The 13756-nt window shown below is 40.3% G+C and overlaps 1 protein-coding gene across 4 annotated transcripts in view; it reads left to right on the top strand.

Annotated features, from left to right (window-relative positions):
• Pak5 (p21 (RAC1) activated kinase 5) overlaps window positions 1-13756 on the top strand; it is a 308271-nt gene that overhangs the window by 257668 nt on the left and 36847 nt on the right. The window lies entirely within an intron of this gene.

The raw sequence follows: 13756 nt of genomic DNA, 5'->3' as shown, positions 1-13756 counted from the left end.
CCTTCATTTATGAATTTCTGGAGCACATGAAAGAGCCGGTCCTACAGATCCAAAGCTGCAGTATCTCCATGGCACAGGACAACAACAAGATATCCAAGAGGAACCCCAGTGAGGGGCATATTGATCGTGTAGCAGAAGCCAGAGGCCTCAAACCAGCCTGATGACTCATTGCAATGAACACTTGCAAGTAAAGATGTGTGGACAAAAGAGTATACCGTGGGGCACACTGGGACACCACTGCTTTCACCACGAGATGGGTTTTACGTTTTGGTGGTTGTTGTTTATTTCCTGTGGGGGGAGGGGGGTGAAAAGGCAGAGGGCAAATGTGAAGGGGATGAAGAAATGAGTGGGGTTGGGGTGCATGATGCGAAATTCATAGAAAATTAATAGAAAGCTTTTTAAAAAGGCTTTTGTAAGTTCCAAAGACACCACCTCTCTGCAGTGCTAAATACGGTGGTAGCTTTTCACCAGGTTTTCCTTTGATTGAATGGACTAGGATTCTCTTTATAACTGGACAACTTTCGGGAGACCCCTGTGGATGAGCTCACTGCATCATCCAGTGTAAGCAGTAGGATGAAGGGTACATGAAGTGCTGGCAATCTTCTACACAAGATAAAGAGTAAGCAATAGAATTTGTAGTGGAGAGGAAAATCTTAAGCTTCTGGAGCTGTATATACAGCTTAACGGATATCACTTGACTGAGACACATGAGGTCCTACCTTCAACACCCACTGTGGCAAGAACAAAAAAAAAGAACAAAAATGGAAAGAAAAAAGAACTTTACTATATTTAATAAATTATTGACATTACCGCATAATGAAATCCCACAAAATAAAATTATGGCCAATTACCTACATACGTAAAAGAAACCTTACTAAAGCTCAAAACACACATTGCACCTCACACGATAATAGGGGGAGATTTCAACACCCCACTCTCATCAATGGACAGATCATGGAAACAGAAATTAAACAGAGATGTAGACAGACTAAGAGAAGTCATGAGCCAAACGGACTTAACGGATATTTATAGAACATTCTATCCTAAAGCAAAAGGATATACCTTCTTCTCAGCTCCTCATGGTACTTTCTCCAAAATTGACCATATAATTGGTCAAAAAACAGGCCTCAACAGGTACAGAAAGATAGAAATAATCCCATGCGTGCTATCGGACCACCACGGCCTAAAACTGGTCTTCAATAACAATAAGGGAAGAATGCCCACATATACGTGGAAATTGAACAATGCTCTACTCAATGATAACCTGGTCAAGGAAGAAATAAAGAAAGAAATTAAAAACTTTTTAGAATTTAATGAAAATGAAGGTACAACATACCCAAACTTATGGGACACAATGAAAGCTGTGCTAAGAGGAAAACCCATAGGGCTGAGTGCCTGCAGAAAGAAACAGGAAAGAGCATATGTCAGCAGCTTGACAGCACACCTAAAAGCTCTAGAACAAAAAGAAGCAAATACACCCAGGATGAGTAGAAGGCAGGAAATAATCAAACTCAGAGCTGAAATCAACCAAGTAGAAACAAAAAGGACCATAGAAAGAATCAACAGAACCAAAAGTTGGTTCTTTGAGAAAATCAACAAGATAGATAAACCCTTAGCCAGACTAACGAGAGGACACAGAGAGTGCGTCCAAATTAACAAAATCAGAAATGAAAAGGGAGACATAACTACAGATTCAGAGGAAATTCAAAAAATCATCAGATCTTACTATAAAAACCTATATTCAACAAAACTTGAAAATCTTCAGGAAATGGACAATTTCCTAGACAGATACTAGGTACCGAAGTTAAATCAGGAACAGATAAAACATTTAAACAACCCCATAACTCCTAAGGAAATAGAAGCAGTCATTAAAGGTCTCCCAACCAAAAAGAGCCCAGGTCCAGACGGGTTTAGTGCAGAATTCTATCAAACCTTCATAGAAGACCTCATACCAATATTATCCAAACTATTCCACAAAATTGAAACAGATGGGTCACTACTGAATACCTTCTACAAAGCCACAATTACTCTTATACCTAAACCGCACAAAGACACAACAAAGAAAGAGAACTTCAGACCAATTTCCCTTATGAATATCGACGCAAAAATACTCAATAAAATTCTGGCAAACCGAATCCAAGAGCACATCAAAACAATCATCCACCATGATCAAGTAGGCTTCATCCCAGGCATGCAGGGATGGTTTAATATACGGAAAACCATCAATGTGATCCACTATATAAACAAACTGAAAGAACAAAACCACATGATCATTTCATTAGATGCTGAGAAAGCATTTGACAAAATTCAACACCCCTTCATGATAAAAGTCCTGGAAAGAATAGGAATTCAAGGCCCATACCTAAACATAGTAAAAGCCATATACAGCAAACCAGTTGCTAACATTAAACTAAATGGAGAGAAACTTGAAGCAATCCCACTAAAATCAGGGACTAGACAAGGCTGCCCACTCTCTCCCTACTTATTCAATATAGTTCTTGAAGTTCTAGCCAGAGCAATCAGAAAACAAAAGGAGATCAAGGGGATACAGATCGGAAAAGAAGAAGTCAAAATATCACTATTTGCAGATGATATGATAGTATATTTAAGTGATCCCAAAAGTTCCACCAGAGAACTACTAAAGCTGATAAAAAACTTCAGCAAAGTGGCTGGGTATAAAATTAACTCAAATAAATCAGTTGCCTTCCTCTATACAAAAGAGAAACAAGCCGAGAAAGAAATTAGGGAAACGACACCCTTCATAATAGACCCAAATACTATAAAGTACCTCGGTGTGACTTTAACCAAGCAAGTAAAAGATTTGTACAATAAGAACTTCAAGACTCTGAAGAAAGAAATTGAAGAAGACCTCAGAAGATGGAAAGATCTCCCATGCTCATGGATTGGCAGGATTAATATAGTAAAAATGGCCATTTTACCAAAAGCAATCTACAGATTCAATGCAATCCCCATCAAAATACCAATCCAATTCTTCAAAGAGTTAGACAGAACAATTTGCAAATTCATCTGGAATAACAAAAAACCCAGGATAGCTAAAGCTATCCTCAACAATAAAAGGACTTCAGGGGGAATCACTATCCCTGAACTCAAGCAGTATTACAGAGCAATAGTGATAAAAACTGCATGGTATTGGTACAGAGACAGACAGATAGACCAATGGAATAGAATTGAAGACCCAGAAATGAACCCACACACCTATGGGCACTTGATTTTTGACAAAGGAGCCAAAAACCATCCAATGGAAAAAAGATAGCATTTTCAGCAAATGGTGCTGGTTCAACTGGAGGGCAACATGTAGAAGAATGCAGATCGATCCATGCTTATCACCCTGTACAAAGCTTAAGTCCAAGTGGATCAAGGACCTCCACATCAAACCAGACACACTCAAACTAATAGAAGAAAAACTAGGGAAGCATCTGGAACACATGGGCACTGGAAAAAATTTCCTGAACAAAACACCAATGGCTTACGCTCTAAGATCAAGAATCGACAAATGGGATCTCATAAAACTGCAAAGCTTCTGTAAGGCAAAGGACACTGTGGTTAGGACAAAACGGCAACCAACAGATTGGGAAAAGATCTTTACCAATCCTACAACAGATAGAGGCCTTATATCCAAAATATACAAAGAACTCAAGAAGTTAGACCGCAGGGAGACAAATAACCCTATTAAAAAATGGGGTTCTGAGCTAAACAAAGAATTCACAGCTGAGGAATGCCGAATGGCTGAGAAACACCTAAAGAAATGTTCAACATCTTTAGTCATAAGGGAAATGCAAATCAAAACAACCTTGAGATTTCACCTCACACCAGTGAGAATGGCTAAGATCAAAAACTCAGGTGACAGCAGATGCTGGTGAGGATGTGGAGAAAGAGGAACACTCCTCCATTGTTGGTGGGATTGCAGACTGGTAAAACCATTCTGGAAATCAGTCTGGAGGTTCCTCAGAAAATTGGACATTGAACTGCCTGAGGATCCAGCTATACCTCTCTTGGGCATATACCCAAAAGATGCCTCAACATATAAAAGAGACACGTGCTCCACTATGTTCATCGCAGCCTTAATTATAATAGCCAGAAACTGGAAAGAACCCAGATGCCCTTCAACAGAGGAATGGATACAGAAAATGTGGTACATCTACACAATGGAATATTACTCAGCTATCAAAAACAACGAGTTTATGAAATTCATAGGCAAATGGTTGGAACTGGAAAATATCATCCTGAGTGAGCTAACCCAATCACAGAAAGACATACATGGTATGCACTCATTGATAAGTGGCTATTAGCCCAAATGCTTGCATTACCCTAGATCCCTAGAACAAACGAAACTCAAGACGGATGATCAAAATGTGAATGCTTCACTCCTTCTTTAAATGAGGAAAAAGAATACCCTTGGCAGGGAAGGGAGAGGCAAAGATTAAAACAGAGACTGAAGGAACACCCATTCAGAGCCTGCCCCACATGTGGCCCATACATATACAGCCACCCAATTAGACAAGATGGATGAAGCAAAGAAGTGCAGACTGACAGGAGCCGGATGTAGATCGCTCCTGAGAGACACAGCCAGAATACAGCAAATACAGAGGCGAAATCCAGCAGCAAACCACTGAACTGAGAATAGGACCCCCGTTGAAGGAATCACAGAAAGAACTGGAAGAGCTTGAAGGGGCTCAAGACCCCATATGAACAACAATGCCAAGCAACCAGAGCTTCCAGGGACTAAGCCACTACCTAAAGACTATACATGGACTGACCCTGGACTCTGACCTCATAGGTAGCATTGAATATCCTAGTAAGAGCACCAGTGGAAGGGGAAGCCCTGGGTCCTGCTAAGAGTGAACCCCCAGTGAACTAGACTGTGGGGGGGAGGGCGGCAATGGGGGGAGGGTTGGGAGGGGAACACCCATAAGGAAGGGGAGGTGGGAGGGGGCTGTTTGCCCGGAAACCGGGAAAGGGAATAACACTGGAAATGTATATAAGAAATACTCAAGTTAATAAAAAAAAATTATGGCCAATTATAACTATAACTAAAGAGTGAGATCCAATAAAAATGCGTGTTTTAGAAAGATAAGTGGATACAATAGGTCCTCTGCCTGAACACAGTGCCCAATCTGTGTATTCAACCGCTCTTCTGGGCCCAGGCAAATGGCTCTGAGATTTCAGAGAACCAGAAAAGCAGCATTTCCTTCAGGAACATGAAGCATTGTCATTCTCAACTGTGCGTCTCTGAGGTCCGTCCCTGGGCTCTGCGTGACCTGTGAACCATGTCTCCTTGGTTTCACAGTGTCTTCTTTGTTTAGTGTGTATCATAGTATAAAAGCACAGCCATTGTGGTACATTTGTGGAAGGAAAGATAGCATTGTTTGTGTGACTCTTCTCGGGTGTACGTGCTATGTGGGTCCCAGCTTTATCTAGGTATTACTCAAGGAAGAGGACTTGCTGTTCATCTTCTTCAACATGCCAAGGTAACTCAGAAATAAGAAGTGATTTCCCTGTCAATATTTCTACATGGGTTCCTGCTAGAACAGATGATCTGGTAAATGCTATGGACTCCTGCCTGCTGGACTTGAACTTGCTCTCTTAGATGTTTGAACAAACATACATATGCTCTGCTCCATCCTGGTACCACAGCATCTCTGACAACATGATAAACACCACAGAAGTGCTCTTTATGCTGCAAACCAGTCATTTCCCACATTTTATTATGAACTGTTGTTTCTGCTCATATAAAACAAAGAAATGAACCGTGGGGTGTGTGAAAGGGAACCAGGAGTAAGCCAAGGGCACAAGGTCTGCAGGGTTCTGACCTAAGTGGAGGCAGGAGTTACCCAGCATTTCATTAAATGCAAACAGTAGCCCAGAGGGCCATGGTAGACTAGGATTCTGCATTTCTCTGCAAACTTCTTGGTGATGCTGCTGTTCCAAAGCCTCATTTTGAGTGACAGAAAGAGAAACTCCAGCACTATGTCCCAGAGAGCTTAGAAATGAGTGGCCTGGTACCACTAACGGAGATGCAATTGTCTGAGAATGGATGCTGGTTCAGGAATGTGCATGAACTGGCTGGAGGACGCGAATGCAGCGCTGCAGCTGAGAGCTGTTGCTATGGAGTCTGCTGAATGCAGATGCTGCAGAATCTCCCACCGCCTTAGCCATCGTAAGGATAATAACTCTTAAAAACCATAAAGACCTCAAACTGCTTTCTTAAACTTTTTATTCTATTTCAAAGGAAGGAAATGCGAGAGCGAGCACACTTATCTTAAGACAAACAGGGAGATTACTGTTAAGAAAGGTAAAAAGGAAGGAAGAAAGAAGGAAGGAAGGAAGGAAGGGAGGAAGGAAGGAAGGAAGGAAGGAAAACGATGAAAGGAGAAAACTCCTTATGTATGAATATAAGATAAGTCAAAGACATATTGCAAAGTCAGTGCCTTTGGTGTGCCTGAAAAAAGCTTCAGAGACTCAAGTTTTCTCTAGGTGAGCATCGGTTCCTGTATAGAAAACAGTAAAGGTCTGGGTACAAAGAGAACAGCCAAGTCCTGATAGCATTAGTAATAAATATCATTTCTTTGGCATTTGGTAATTTAAGGTATACCCTGTCTTGATTACCTTTCTGTCTCTGTGATAAACATATCCTAGCAAAACAATTACAGGGAAAAGATGTAAGATGATGGTTATGGTTGGATATAAATAGATGGATGAAGGAAAGAGGGGAGGAGAGAGGGAGGGAGGGGGAGGGAGGGAGGGAGGGAGGGAGAGAGAGAGAGAGAGAGAGAGAGAGAGAGAGAGAGAGAGAGAGAGAGATCAGAATTGGTATCATAGTTTAAGCTGGACTAGAACTTAGTATGTAGTCCATTATGGCTCTGAACTTTAAAATTAGTGTTACAGTGGTTTTGGGGGGGATGGGGGAGGAAGCGTGTGCCACGGTGTGAGGTGTGAGGGTGTGAGTGTGGACGTCTGAGGACTTGTGGGAGTCTGTTGTTGCACACATTCAATCATGTGGGTCCTGGACTTAAGTCAGCTGACATGGTGGCAAACCCTTGTTCCAACAAGGCCATACCTCATAACCCTCTCAAATCTTACCACTCCCTAATGTCCAAGCCTTCAAATATTCCTATCCAAACCAACATAATTGTTGAAAGAAACTACTCTACTGTGGGAAACCCAGGCTAAGATAACATGAAAGATTTGAAGAACTACCTGCTATCTGTTAAATTTTGTTTCATTAATCATGGTGTGCTCCTCTCCCCTAAAATGCATTTCTTTTTCACTAAATGAAATTGAGCTGAGTATTTCCATTGTGCTCAATGACACCTGGTCAATGAAGTAGCTATAATAAATATCCAAGAACATTCCATTTCAAACTGACTTTGGCCTCAAGCTGGCCTGAGCAACTCAGGCTGCCTACCTGTGTGGCAAGAAGGAAGGATTCAGTCTCTAACCTCTAGCAGTAAATAGGAAGTCAGATTCAAACCTGGTTTCTTGTGTAATTCTTCAGTGAAGGTGTTGCTATCACAGAGATGTAGATATAAAAAAATGACAAACAGTGGAATATTTTCCAATTTACGATGAAATCTAACTCCGCGTAATTTCATGACTAAAGTTCACAAAACCTTCCTTTATTTGTGCGAAATATAACTTTATATTTAGTTAGTAAATGACTGGTTTATTTTGGATCCCACATGATTATTACCAGTTCTATATAGTCTGTTGAGTGTCTTTTTGTTTTGGTTTGGTTTGGGGTTTTCAGTGTTTTGGGGGTATTGTTGTTGTTGCTTTGGATTTTTTTTTCCTTTTTTTGGCTATTTGTTTGTCTTTTGCTTTTGATTTAGAAATCTTCACAATACCTCCCATTCTATCATATTTTCCAGCAGTAATGTAATGTTCAAGTCTCACACCACTGCCCCAGCCCAATTAGTCCAGTGGGAAAATGTAGAAAATAGATGGAATGCTTCAAAATCCAACCAAGAATTTAAATCTTTTTGGAAGGCTACAGGGGTTATATTTGTCTGATTTTGTTGTGATTATAGACCCAGATGTTAACAGTCACTTGGGTGACAGGCAAAACGGTTCTCCCCATATAGGATTAGAATTCAGGTATGGAGTTTAAAGGAAAATTCTTCCTAAAGGTGCCTTACTTTATTCTCCAGCCTCGGGAATTTTTGCTTTCTGGCCTCTTGGGAAATATTTACTGTGACAATGGAAAGCACATCCTTACGGTGCAGAGAAAATGCTGTTTTTGAAAAGAAAATGTAAGGTCTTATTAGGGCAAAGCTGTTAATTACACACTTCATTATTGTCAAGGTTAATATAGACAGGGAGAACAGAGGCACTTTTTCATCTCTTCCCCGGGAACAAGGGGAGACAGCTGTTCTCCAGGACAGATCCATTAACGCTTATCACCAGCCGCCAGCCTGCACAAGCTGTGCCATGAAATATGGCTGCTGTCACCAGGAGCCAGAACTGATGCCGAGCCGGTCCAGGTTACATGGGAAAGACAATGAGAACCTCGGCTTCAGATGCAAATAGATGGCCTTGCATTGGTTTGTTAATGCTTGGAGGTTCCACAGCATAAAAAAGGGTTTCACTGATACCCTTGTAGTTATTGTGTTACTGATCTCTCTAAAATTACACAAATCCCATTTAAAATAAACATCAGACACTGGTTATAATAAACAGCAGTCCCCCCATGTGATGCCTGGTTAAGCCACATTGGACAATTCTGTGTGTTTGGATTTCATTATTGTTGCTTTAATGGTTATGATTCCATAAGGAAAACACAAGTCAGCAAAAATAAATATGCCTTCTGTGCTCAGTTAACTGGACTTGCTGTCAAAGAGGCTATAAAACCCTTCTGTGTGTGTGTGTGTGTGTGTGTGTGTGTGTGTGTGTGTGTGTGTGTGTGGTGTTGTGTGTATGTGTTGTGTGTGTTGTCTGTGGTGTGCGTGTGTTGTGTGTGTTATGAAAAGTTGTTTGCAACAAACATTTGCACTCTCTGAGCCCACTGCTTATTAACAATGAATTAGGCGTTCATCTGAAACAAACAAAAAACCCATGTGTTTCAATCAAGAATGATTTGCATACTTGGTCAAAATCATTTTAAAATTCTGAAAATTAATATCCAAGAAAAGAAAATACCTCTACTTTTCTTGTTTTATTTTTCATTCACTTTAATTTGTTTCTTTCCTGTGAGTAAATTAAATATTTTTCCTTTCAAATATCAAAAACCACACATTTACTTTTGTTGCACCTCGGTTTTATTTATCTGCAACTAAGGATAATTATAGTTCGTTAGAAATATGATGCTAAGAAAGCATTCAGACCTGAAACAGCATGCAGACCCAACTGGGGAAATACAAAAGCAAAATGGTGACTTTGTTTGTTTGTTTGTTTGTTTGTTTGTTTGTTTGTTTTAATGGAAGGGGTAGCGCCTGACCTTTTAGCTTTATTATTATCATTATCATTTATTATTTTATGTATTCACTTTACATCCTGCTCACTGACTCCCTTCCCTTTCTTCTCTGAGCAAGTAGGGGGCTCTTTATGCGACCCTGGCACATCCAGTTCTGTGAGCACGTCCTCTCCCATTGATGCCAGACAAGGCAGTCCAGCTAGAAGAACATATCTTACAGACATGCAAAAGCTTTTGGGATAGCCCCACTCCAGTTGTTCAAGACCCATGTGAAGACCAAGCTGCATTTCTGCTAACTAACCCATAAAATGTATTTCACCTTCATAATGAATGAAAAAGCCCACAGCAGCTATAACACCAAAGATAGACCGATGGTGATAGACAACAGATAGATGATAGATAGATAGATAGATAGATAGATAGATAGATAGATAGATAGATAGATAGATTGCCTTTATGCATAGAAAGAATAGTGTGCACATGCATGTGTGTGTGTATTTACAAAATGCTGACTCCTGCTAAACTCAAATTATATTTTCATTGTAATATACAATATATACAGAAAATATTTTCATTGTATTTTCATTGTAAAAGTTCCCTGAATTCAGGAAGCCTAGAATCTAAAAAAAAAGGGGGGGGGTTGGGGAATTTAGCTCAGCGGTAGAGCACTTGCCTAGCAAGCGCAAGGCCCTGGGTTCGGTCCCCAGCTCCGGAAAAAAAAATGTGATTGTATTGGGTGCAGTGTGAGCTACAGGACAGCAGTAGCTGACACCTGTGCCAGCATTCCAGGCTCTCTGCAGGCCTTCTGAATCTGAATCTCCTTCCCCAGAACCTTGGGCTGACTTGTGTAGACATTATGGTCTGAGAAACCGCAGTCGGAAACTTCCCTGTGAGGACTTGTCTCCATCGGGGCTTACTGAGTTTCTAGTAGTCCTTATTTTCCATGTCTGTCGTTCGGTTTAAGTTTTGAAAGTCTAACTGCACTAATTTTCTGATTCACACATTATCTGTTTAAGAAGGACCAGTACAGTACTAACACGGTTTAAAAGCATTCAGTTATAGTTTTTTTAGTTCTAGTAAAAGGCATCTGTTTTATGTTGCAGTTGTAGAAAATGTGAACTGCATCTTCCCCCTTTAATTTCAGAAATTTGTGGTTTGCACCTTGTTACTAACAATTTTATTTGCTACTTTTATCCAATTTTGTCCCATATATGCAGCCATGGCTAAATTTCTATTGTTTGCAGCTTCCTTCTTTCTCAAAATTTCAGTTTTCTTTCCCAAATTTTCAGCTTAACTTAAAACTTTACTGAGAAAATAGTCAAATAAGAATTTACTGGTACGTACCAGTACTTTCTATGGCAGGAATCATGTCAACTAATTTATTCACAATAATAAATGTGAATAAATTGCTACAAGGAAAGTATTGATTCTTCCTATTTTGTAGATTAAGAAGCCATGTCCACTAAAGTTTAAGCAATATTCCTGATACTATATGGTTTATAAGTGTTGCAAGTTTAAGTTTTAAATGAAAAACAAAAAAGTTACATATGGTTGTGGTAAATTTGTATGTCGAGATGTGAACCAATGCCTATCCAGATACAACGCCAGGTAAGGAGACCTTTCCGCCCAAGGCAAGCTTGGTGAACCAATGAGTTTAACTGTGTTACTTAAAGTGTAGGCACGTGGGCAAATGTGGGCAGCCACAGAACTCCAGCAACTGTCAATTGCTCATCCATCCCCAGGGAGGGCCCAGACCACCTCTGCTACCTTGTGTACAATACCCCAGGCCTTGCATAAGCAGGCTTACTCTTTGAGTCTCATGTGGGCAACCACAGGTGCTCTCACTTCAAGAAGGTTGTGAACCTTGTTGTATCCATGCCTGGAGAGCAGAGCTCCACAACCAGAGACCTTTCTTATCCCTCTCTTCAAATAACACCTCTCTTATAGCACTGCTGATATTTCTCACTTTATATCATCAGGCAGACGGAATCTCATCCATTACATTTACTCCTAATTTTATGTGAAGTGAACATTTCTTTGAATATAGTGACCAATGCATAGAAATAGCAGACTTGGCAGCTCTAAGTCCACAGGTTAACTGTTTGCAGTCACCTCTATTATCCTACAGAGATCCATCATACTAAAGAGGATGCAGGAAAAACATATCAGTCTAAGAAATGCTGGAAAGCAAGAGACTACAGATGCAAAATAGAGGAAGTTAGAAAGAACATCGTAATAGTACCAGATTAGGTTCAAAAAATAAACACGCCTTAATAGTCATACAAGTGTATGAATATTTAGGTATGACTATGTTAGTGTACAAATGCAGATTTTTCTAGTTCTGCTCACTGGGAGGGCCTGGGGAAAATGATACCCTAGTAGCAATGAGGTAAACCCTGAGTCCCAATTGGCATGCCTTAGACCATTGATGTATAGAAGGAGGGCTTCTTGGAGAACTGGCTGATGAAGCAACAGAGGTTGGTGAAAGTGAAATGAAGGCAGAACACTTTGTGGTGACGGAGAATGCTAGTGTGCTTTACAGTAGAAAGACGGTTGTCAAAGGGACACAGACACCAACATAGAAGAACCTCTTGGGGCAAAAGCTCCAATTGTCTGAGTGACAAAGCAAATGGCACAGCATGGATCATAGCTCAAAGGATTTAATAAATTTCCGTGAGTCTGTCGTATTGATATAAACAAATGACTGAGTAAACAAATAAATAAGACACAAGCCTCCTATGCAGAACTCCAAATGCTTTATGCAAAGATAAGCATTATGCAAAGAGGTGGCACTTAACCCCTACTGCCACCAACCCTCTCCATAGGAGTGGGGCTGCACCTTGTGTCCCATTCCTAGAGGGAAGGAAGGAATCGTAAGTTAGAGATTAAACACCTAACCAATAAAACTTTGCCTAAGTGACCAAGGTAACGTTAACAGAAATAAGCCATGTTGACAGTGTGCACCAGATCTAATGTGATGAAATTGCTACTTTACAGCCTTCCTCCCTGCAAACCCATTAACCCAGTTTAACCATGATGAGAACATCAAACAAATCCAATCGAGGGACATTCTGAAAGTACTTGTTCACTGCTTCTCAAAATTGCCGAGAACATCCACCACAAGGGAAGTCTCAGGAACTGTCAGAGACTCAAAAGACATAATAAGTATTTAGTTCTCATGGATGGGAATCCGGAGCCCTAGGAAAAAGCTGATGGAGTCAGGGTGACTTTTTATGAACAGTAATGCAAAAACACCATACATGAAACACTGGGTGAGAGGGGTATTTTGGGGTTCTCTGCCCCATCTATGAAATGTCACTGTTAGAATATTCTAAAATAAGTTTATTTAAATGGACATAAATAAAAATAACTAATCTAAGACTGTCAGGGGGAAAATGTCCTTTTTTTCAGCATGGAGTTCAAGGTACTTTCTGTGTCTTCCAGGCTCTAGGGCAGCTTGATCTTCTCCCTATGCTTTGAGCTTTCCCTTGGTACTAGGATGATTTTGAATTCCTTACAACTTGCTCAAACAATATTTTTCTCCTAAAATCTTGATAGCCTCGCTTTGTTCTTTGTTCTTTTATCCACCCCCATATATTTCAGTGCAAACCATGTAATGACAAGCCAAGGTACAGCCAACTGGCTTCGTAAGTGGCTTGCCGTTTCTTTCTGTTCCTTGTATTCTGATGTTATTTAGGTTTATTAAAGGGAACACTTTGTCACTGAGATCCAGACACAGTCACATCATTACCTAGCAAAATCCCAGATTCAGAGATGGTAACACACACATGTGGCTACTGCAAGAACTGTAGTAATATACTTAACAGCGTCACATTGGATTGCAAAGGAAACCACATAACTATTCTCCATTCTATTCCATATTCACAGTTTCAGAAAGTGTCTTCTAGAATAGTTCATAAAGTCTTATAGCATCAGTCAGATATGTCTTCCGTAGATGTATAAAGACCGCACACCCATTTCTACCCACATTTATATACAATGCTTATAAATCATCTGAATAGTGAATTTTAAAATAATATGCTTTTTATAACCAAACACTATCGACTGCTAAAATTTATAGCCACCAGCCTATTGTTAGAAGCTGAAGGTCTGCACAGGCCCTCAGGCTGAAATTACTGGTGTGTGTGTGTGTGTGTGTGTGTGTGTGTGTGTGTGTGTGTGCGCGCGCGCACATGCACACACACACGCGCCAAACTACATTCTAAATGTTTATGCCCTTAAGCAAGTGTTTCTGCCAGAGAGGTTTCTTTGCAGTGGGAAATGGTTAATACAGAGATTTATACTGATCAACAGGCTGAGAAAAAT

The sequence above is a fragment of the Rattus norvegicus genome, chromosome 3, assembly GCF_036323735.1.
Source record: "Rattus norvegicus strain BN/NHsdMcwi chromosome 3, GRCr8, whole genome shotgun sequence".
Classification (NCBI taxonomy): Eukaryota; Metazoa; Chordata; class Mammalia; order Rodentia; family Muridae; genus Rattus; species Rattus norvegicus.
The sequence above is the reverse complement of the archived record's forward strand: the minus strand, read 5'-3'. Positions and strand labels throughout refer to the sequence as shown.